We start from the raw sequence: 9,057 nt of genomic DNA, 5'->3' as shown, positions 1-9,057 counted from the left end.
TAGGCCAACCTGGTTTACCTATGCCTAGATAATGCCCTTGGCCTACAATAATTAATATTAATTAACTTACCAATGCAAGGGTACAGGACGCTTCGTCATCAACCTCAGTTGGTTCAATGTTAGGCCTAGTGCAAAACCTTTTCAATAACGACTGACTTCTTCGTGGAATTTGATTACAACTATCTAACGTTAAATATTGTTTATACAAACAGCGAAAGTGAAGACTTAGTTAGAAACTCCACTATCTCGACCTAGCCTAGTAGCTAAAAAAACAAACAAACAAGCGCACGGCCTAGTCAGGCAAGGTCAAAGGTTAAATAATGTAAGTATTATTTAAATTTCAAAAGAGTCTTATATAGGTATCATTATTTATTTAGTGTAATGTAAGACAGAGAAATACTGATTTTCAGTGTATATTCAAATTAAATACAGTTTTGTAAAACGTAATAATATTACACTAAGTAACCATAGTTGGTTGCTCGAGCCAAGCATCCCACCTATCATTGCGATTTGAAGAGAGCTGGACGGGCGCCAAAAAAAAGAACGTTCGGCGAGAGACGTGTTTAGATTTACGGATGATTTCTGGTGCTTTTGTTATTTAGATTTCAGTGTACTTTGAGCTTGTTTACTTTATTTTATCAAGTAATCCCAAGTAGGCCTAGGATAGTAATATTATCGTACTTGATTGTACGTATTTTTGTGATACAATGGTCCCACAATTTGTTTTTGAACACGAGGACCCACCATCTACAGATGTTGTGGAGACAATGTGGCTAGATTTAGAAGACATGGTCATGGACGATGAAGACGACTTAGATTTGTTTATAAACAAAGAAGTGGTGTGTAACTGGCATGAGAAGAAAAGGGGACAAGACAAGACAACAAGATGTGTGGGAAAAGTTCTATGTTTTGGAGGTAGGCCTATATAAGGACGGTTATTTATCTATTTTTTTTCTAGGCTAGGCTAGTTGATTCGGCCTCGCCTAATCTCGGCAACATGGGCTAAGACAGCTTTAATAATACACAACCCCTAGGCCTATTCAAAAGTTGATTTGTGATATTATAATTAGGCCTAGGGAAACTGTTTTTTACATTAATATAAAATATTATTACATGTGATGAAATTTCTTAGGTAGGAGTCAACACTTATGGTTATATTTTACAACACAATTCAGCAGTGACTAGATAAATTTTTTTTGTTAACCTTTGTTAATTATTAAAAATTTATATCTATTTTGGTTTTAGACGACAGAAAAAAGTTAGTTGACCAGCGTGACAAATTTATTAGAACAGGATTATTAGCCAATACACCGAAGCTTTTTTTGATAATTATCTGCGATGCTCAGCAGACAAGCAACAGCATTTCTCTTTACAGTACAAATAGAAACCCAAGTGTTTGTGTTAAACAAAAAACATATGAAGTAATTACTTTTTTAATTGGCGACAATGGTCAACAGTTAGTACAAAAGCAAAGTTTGTGTGCTGCACAAGATGTAATACAGCATTTAAACTCAAACGTGCTTAAGTCAAACTAATTTTGTATACACAATTGATGTTTTCCATTAAATATCAATCTCTTAAGTGGAATTTTGAACTCAATTTGGCAAGTTTAACTGAATGTTGCAATTTCTATCATAATTCATGGTTGTTATTTGTTTTTCTATTGCATAGGTTGTCTTGACGGGTACCAAACTCAAAGTGCCCCGATCAGTAGTTATGCTGTGGACAAAAACCAGCTTAAATAAATATACTGCTGATGCAATGTTATATCTATTTAAGAGGGAGGTTATGGGCACACACTCTTTGTCCGGTTCGTCGTGCAATGCGCACAAAGGGAAGGAGGCGAAGCCTACACTGCCTGCCAACGTCACCGGTCCTCTAATTAGTAAGTCTTAGTCAATATGTATCGGTAAATGTCCTTGTTTGCAAATGGTGGCTTCGTGAGGGGTCCCAAGTTGGGAAAGTCAAATTCCTGGAGATTTTGTTGTGGCGGCCCAGGGCTGTAAAAAGTCGGTGGTCCGAGGTCCGGGACTTGGCATTTTTTAGGCTGGGCTAGCTAAAAATACAGGGAAGATAGACCGACGGCTAGTGACTAGTTAATAAAAGAAACACTATTCATAGGCTAGGCCAGGAGCAACTAGTAGTAAGGGAATGTGTTACATGTGCGAAAGAATACAGAGTAATTAAATGAAGTGAATAACAAGAAGACAAGAGTTGAATTATTGTTTATTTATCGTCGTCGTACCGTAATACTCCGGGCCGCGGTGCGTGTTTACATGGTAGTTCCTCGTGAGGCTCGCTCGCCGCTCTGCTGAGGAATCATGACACGCAGCTAGCGACACATTCAGAATAGAGTAGATTTTAGTTAATAGATACATTAATTTACCGCATACCTTTAACCAAAAAGTTGGTAGTTAATTAAATTAAAATACTGTACATACGACCGAAGAATGCCCACCATACATTATGCTACTCAACGTTGGTGGCGCTCTTGCATAAACGGGAGAGTATGGCATGCCTGGTATGGCATTTTACAGAAATTAATTTCACAACTCGGCAGTGATAATTTAAAGTTTTGTATCTACGCGGAAAATGTTTAAATTTATACGATACATAACTCTAAATGTATTTTTCACCAAAATTTATTTGGAATCTTGTACAATAATAAATATTGCTTTGTATGTATTTTTCCATAGTTGGCACGCCACACCATATTTCATTTGTCGTCATTCGGGACCGATGATGGATCAAAGAAAAAGTTTTGAAAAGTTTGACAGTTCACGACGACTGACATTACCGTAAAGAAATGTGAAATTTTAAATTACATGTCTCAGGGCCTGGTACATGTCACGGTACTACTAGCATGCCTAGGCCTAGTTAGTTGGCCCAAGCTAGGCCGCGGCCTAGATTTGACACGGTAATGAATAGCGCGGGTTTATACAGTGTTATGGTCAAATTGACCCTTATATTTTCGCCATTTATAAAAATATATAATATCAAGAGTATTTCATTGTTGCAAAACTTAAATTGAAGTGATAAAATAAATGTTTTCTAATGGTGTTAAAATTTGGACTCTTAGGGCGCTCATTTTATTTCCTTGTCATCACAGCCCTGCACATGACCCTGTCTAGTAGTAGGCCTACTTATGATCACAGGAGCGGATTCAGAGATGTCTGAATGTGGGATCGATTGAGATAACACTACCCTAGGGGGTCCGAAATTTTTGTGTTCTAGATGCTCGAAAATAACCGGCTTTGAGGCATTTTGGGCGATCATTTTGTTTCTTTTTTTCTCTCTTTTTACCTTTCAAAAGGGGGGTGGGGGCAGTGCCAGCCCCTATACCCTTAAATCCGCGCGTGAATCACACCGGTTCACCCCTGCAGTAAGGCCAATGCATTGTAATGTACAAACATACACATAATACCAACCTAAAGGATATACTTGTATTTGTCCGGTGATGTATAAAAATTTGCATCATCAAAGGTCTAGTAAAAGTATAATCTGGGCTAGTAATTTTTTAAGGCCAACTAGCCCTGGGTCTAGCAGGAAAATTTAACTTTTTACAGCCCTGCGGCCTTATCAACTTTTCGCAACGTATACAATAATTGATGTAAGATAAAACCTAGTAAAACCAAAGACTGTTAACAATTAATTAAATTTGTTCATGTTAAGATTTTAAAAAAAACTTTTTATATATAATAGATACTAACAAAGTAAAAATTTGTAAATATTTTGTTTAGATAAGTTGAGTGTTTTAACGAAGTCATCTAAATCAAAAATAAAGTAAATGATTCTACATACAATACTTGATGTAAGATAAAACCTAGTAAAACCAAAGACTGTTAACAATTAATTTCATTTGTTCATGTTAAGATAAAAAAAAAATCTTTATATATAATAGATACTAACAAAGTTTATTTTGTAAAGTTGAGTGTTTTAACGAAGTCATCTAAAGTAAATGATTCTACATACAATACTTGATATAAGATAAAACCTAGTAAAACCAAAGACTGTTAACAATTAATTAAATTTATTCATGTTAAGATTAAAAAAAAACTTTTTATATATAATAGATACTAACAAAGTGAAAATTTGTAAGTATTTTGTTTAGATAAGTTGAGTGTTTTAACGAAGTCATCTAAATCAAAAATGAAGTAAATGATTCTACATACAATACTTGATGTAAGATAAAACCTAGTAAAACCAAAGACTGTTAACAATTAATTTCATTTGTTCATGTTAAGATGAAAAAAAAAAATCTTTATATATAATAGATACTAACAAAGTTTTTTTTAAAGTTGAGTGTTTTAACGAAGTCATCTAAATCAAAAATAAAGTATATGATTCTACATACAATACTTGATGTAAGATAAATCTAGTAAAACTTCATACACAATACTTGATTTAAGATAAAACCTAGTTAAACCAAAGTTTATAAACATTAAAGTTTTTATAAAAGAAAAAATAGAATTGTTTTGACTTTCATTTATTTAGCTTGTATGTCATTTTTTTCAGACCCAGCAATCGGAGCCTATAGGAACCTATAGAGGCCTATATAGGAACCTATAAAAGCCTATAGGCCTATAGGAAACTATAAAATCCTATAGGCCTATTGGAACCTATAAAGGCCTATAGGGACCTATAAAAGCCTATAGGCATATTATAGGAACCTATAAAAGCCTATAGAGGCCTATAGGAACCTATAACAGCCTATAGGAACCTATAACAGCCTATAGAAACCCATGAAAACCTATAGGCCTATAGGAACCTATAAAAGCCTATAGGCCTATAGGAACCTATAAAGGCCTATAGGCCTATAGGAACCTATAAAATCCCCTATAACAGCCTATAGAAACCCATGAAGGCCTATAGGAACCTATAAAGGCCTATAGGGACCTATAAAAGCCTATAGGAACCTATAACAGCCTATAGAAACCCATGAAGGCCTATAGGAACCTATAAAGGCCTATAGGGACCTATAAAAGCCTATAGGAACCTATAACAGCCTATAGAAACCCATGAAGGCCTATAGGAACCTATAAAGGCCTATAGGGACCTATAAAAGCCTATAGGAACCTATAACAGCCTATAGAAACCCATGAAGGCCTATAGGAACCTATAAAGGCCTATAGGGACCTATAAAAGCCTATAGGAACCTATAACAGCCTATAGAAACCCATGAAGGCCTATAGGAACCTATAAAGGCCTATAGGGACCTATAAAAGCCTATAGGAACCTATAACAGCCTATAGAAACCCATGAAGGCCTATAGGAACCTATAAAGGCCTATAGGGACCTATAAAAGCCTATAGGAACCTATAACAGCCTATAGAAACCCATGAAGGCCTATAGGAACCTATAAAGGCCTATAGGGACCTATAAAAGCCTATAGGAACCTATAACAGCCTATAGAAACCCATGAAGGCCTATAGGAACCTATAAAGGCCTATAGGGACCTATGAAAGCCTATACGCCTATATGAACCTACAAGACTATATGAACCTATAGGCACCTATAGCAACCTATCCTATAGGAACTTTATACTTATCAACACAAGTACCTTTTGCCCAACTTTCTAATTCCCACGTGCCTGCACAGCCCGCACAATACAGAATATAAACACTGACCTGGATCAGCCGCAGTTGAAGAAGTAGGGTTGTGGCCACGTGATATCACACGTAGAAGAACGTATGCTACGGCATTGTGTTTTACTTTGTATGCTATATGAATTTAATACATGTTTGTATTATTATATATATTATGTTTTAAAAATGGTTAAACCATGGCACATGTTTATATTGCGGAACAAGGCAGTCGGCTATTCCCTTCTTGCGGAGGAGCAGCGCGTTTACATTCCTGAAGGCGGCGTTCAAAGAATCAGATCAGACACTAGAGCGTCTACATTCCTGAGTTTGCGGAATGCCACGGCATTGTGTTTTACTGTGTAGGCTATATGAATTTATATATAATTGTTATATATTTTTTTATTATATATATATATATATATATATATGTATATATATTATATTGTGCGATGTTCGAATTGACCTATCAATACAAGTACCTTTTGCCCAACTTTCTAATTCCCACGTGCCTGCACAGCCCGCACAATACAGCATGTAAACACTGACTTGGATCAGCCACAGTTGAAGGAGTTCCTTGTGGCGATCACATGATGCCACGTGATATCGCACGTAGAACAACGTATGCTACGGCATTGTGTTTTACTGTGTAGGCTATATGAATTTAATACATGTTTGTATTATTATATATATTATTATGTTTTAAAAATGGTTAAACCATGGCACATGTTTATATTGCTGAACAAGGCAGTCGGCTATTCCCTTCTTGCGGAGCAGCAGCGCGTTTACATTCCTGAAGGCGGCGTTCAAAGAATCAGATCAGACACTAGAGCGTCCACATTCCTGAGTTGGCGGCGTTTAAAGAGAAGACTACTGTATGTGATTGACCTTTTGTCTGCTTCTCTCATGCTTCTCCTGATCGTGGGAACCTACTTTGTGGGAACGTTTCTCACTGAATTCACTGTTACTAGGCAATTTGCAGTAATGCAAACTGGTGGTATATGCCTATTTCAAACAGTTTATTTCCGTTCATGACAAAGTAAAATATCGATACGAAACAAAGTGAATTGATTTTATTTCTGAACCTTTATATGTGTGCAGGGAGTTGATAAATGTTTTTTCGTTCGTCGTCAGCTTCTTAGCTGGTAGGCTGCTATTTAACGAAGATAGGTCTTTCCGACAGAGCAAACGGCAATTACATGCGTGTGCTGCCATTATCGTCATTACCACTTAATTTAACTATTAGGACTATGCAGCCTTTAAACTTTGAACTTGGATCATTTCAAAGTAAAACTTGTTCAGTATTTTAAATTGTACAAAAACGGTAGTTCAACCGGGGCCTGGTCTAACGACACAGACGCGTTTGTCGCCCAAAACAATAGAAACAATGGCAAACGCGTTCAACAGCACAAACCCGTTTAGACGCGTCTGGGACATATTCCGACTAGCTTATTAATATTCATGAGGTACGATAATTAGACGATCGCTTTCCCAGACGCGTATAGGTCCTATAGGGACCTATGAAAGCCTGAAAGCCTATATGAACCTACAAGCCTATAGGAACCTATAGGCACCTATAGCAACCTATCCTATAGGAACTTTATACTTATAGGTGCCTATACGTACCTATTGGCGAAAAACCTATATAAACCTATATGCCTAGGCCTATAGGATCCTATAGGATTTTGTCCTATAAGATCCTATAGGATCATCGTATAGGTGTTATACGCCAATAGGTACCTATTGGCGAAAAACCTATATAAACCTATATGCCTATTGGCCTATAGGATCCTATAGGATTTTGTCCTACAAGATCCTATAGGATCCTATAGGACTTTTTTGTAAGGGATACAAGATCCCTAGCAATTGTGATCAGTTTTTTGCGCCAAGGGTCAACGACCCTATTTGGAATGGGATAAAGGGTTTTCACCGACTGCGAGATTTGCGTATAGCTATCCTTCAGGATGCTATCATTAAAGTGTCAAGTGCATTATCTATATCGATAGACGAGAGGAAAATACTAGGTTGGACCCTAAAACAACTGCGACTAGACTATTTGATTCTATTGCTCTCCTTGGCCATGTCCATTCTGAATTATCATACAAGCGTAGGGATGCCCTACGGCCCCTCCTGAGTGAGGAAGTTAAGTCAGCTTGCTCAAGGAAGAATAGACCCCAGAAGGAATTATTTGGGGATGATCTTAATAAGAGAATGGCCGATTCTAAGATTGAGGGCAGGATACTAGCTCGAACCCCTTCAAAATCTAAGGAGAGATATCACCCTTATAATCGGTACCAGAACACTCAGAGGACCAGGCCTTTTTTAACCCCCAAAGGGGGGGGGGCTCAATCCCACCCCCAGCAACGACCTTCCCAATCACGCTTCTACACTCAGCCTCAAGCTCCACAGAACAGAAAGTACAGAAATTTCAAGAATTAGATGTCCAGGTAAATAATTTTGAAGAGACTGTTGAGAGACAGATAATCCCATACTTAAAACAGAGGTTTAAAACATTTATGGGTAGAATATGTAGGAAGTACCCTTCCAATTCTATTGCAAAGGAGCATATTGACCAAGTAGATCTGGAGATAAGGTCCCTTATAGCCAGAGGGATAATTGTCAAGTGCCTACCCGAGCTTGGGGATTTTGTATCGCCTATATTTTCGGTCCCTAAAAAAGATAATAAAATACGACTCATTCTAAATTTAAAAGCATCTATCTCCACAAGCTAAATCTGATATTGAGTGGTGGTTAAGAAACCTACCATGTTCGTTTAATATTATTGTCTGTTGACCTTATTATGTTATAATATACACCGATGCTTCACTCACTGGTTGGGGAGCATCAAAAGGAGAACAGTCCACAGGTGGCCATTGGACTGAGGATGAAGCCATGAATCATATTAACTACCTTAAGCTTATGGCTGTATATTTTGGCTTGAGGTCATTTATAGATAATATTAGAGGAAAGCATGTTAAACTAATGATAGACAACACCACAGCTGTAGCTGTGGTTAACAATAAGGGTACCTGTCACAGTAAGCCATGTAATTCAGTAGCATGTAAAATATGGAATTTTAGTGAAGCAAATAGGATTTCGCTCACAGCGGCACATATTCCAGGGGTCTTCAATGTGACCGCTGATTTTGAGTCAAGAAAACAAAATATTGACACTGAATGGATGTTAGATTCTCATTTATTACGGAAATCACTGTCTGAATTGTCAGTAGAACCATGTATTGACTTATTTGCATCTAGAGTGAATAAACAGTTGAAAGACTATGTATCATATAAACCTGATCCATATGCAAAGCACATTGATGCATTTACTATATCATGGTCAAATTTAGTATGTTACTGTTTTCCCCCATTTAGCTGCATCCTCCGAGTAATACGGAAAATAATGGAGGACAAGGTGGAAGCAGTCCTTGTAGTTCCAGACTGGACATCTCAGACGTGGTCTCTTATACACATCT

The sequence above is a fragment of the Anneissia japonica genome, unplaced genomic scaffold (assembly GCF_011630105.1).
Source record: "Anneissia japonica isolate Jap-2015-1 unplaced genomic scaffold, ASM1163010v1 scaffold1374_len1023071_cov147, whole genome shotgun sequence".
NCBI lineage: Eukaryota > Metazoa > Echinodermata > Crinoidea > Comatulida > Comatulidae > Anneissia > Anneissia japonica.
The sequence above is the reverse complement of the archived record's forward strand: the minus strand, read 5'-3'. Positions refer to the sequence as shown.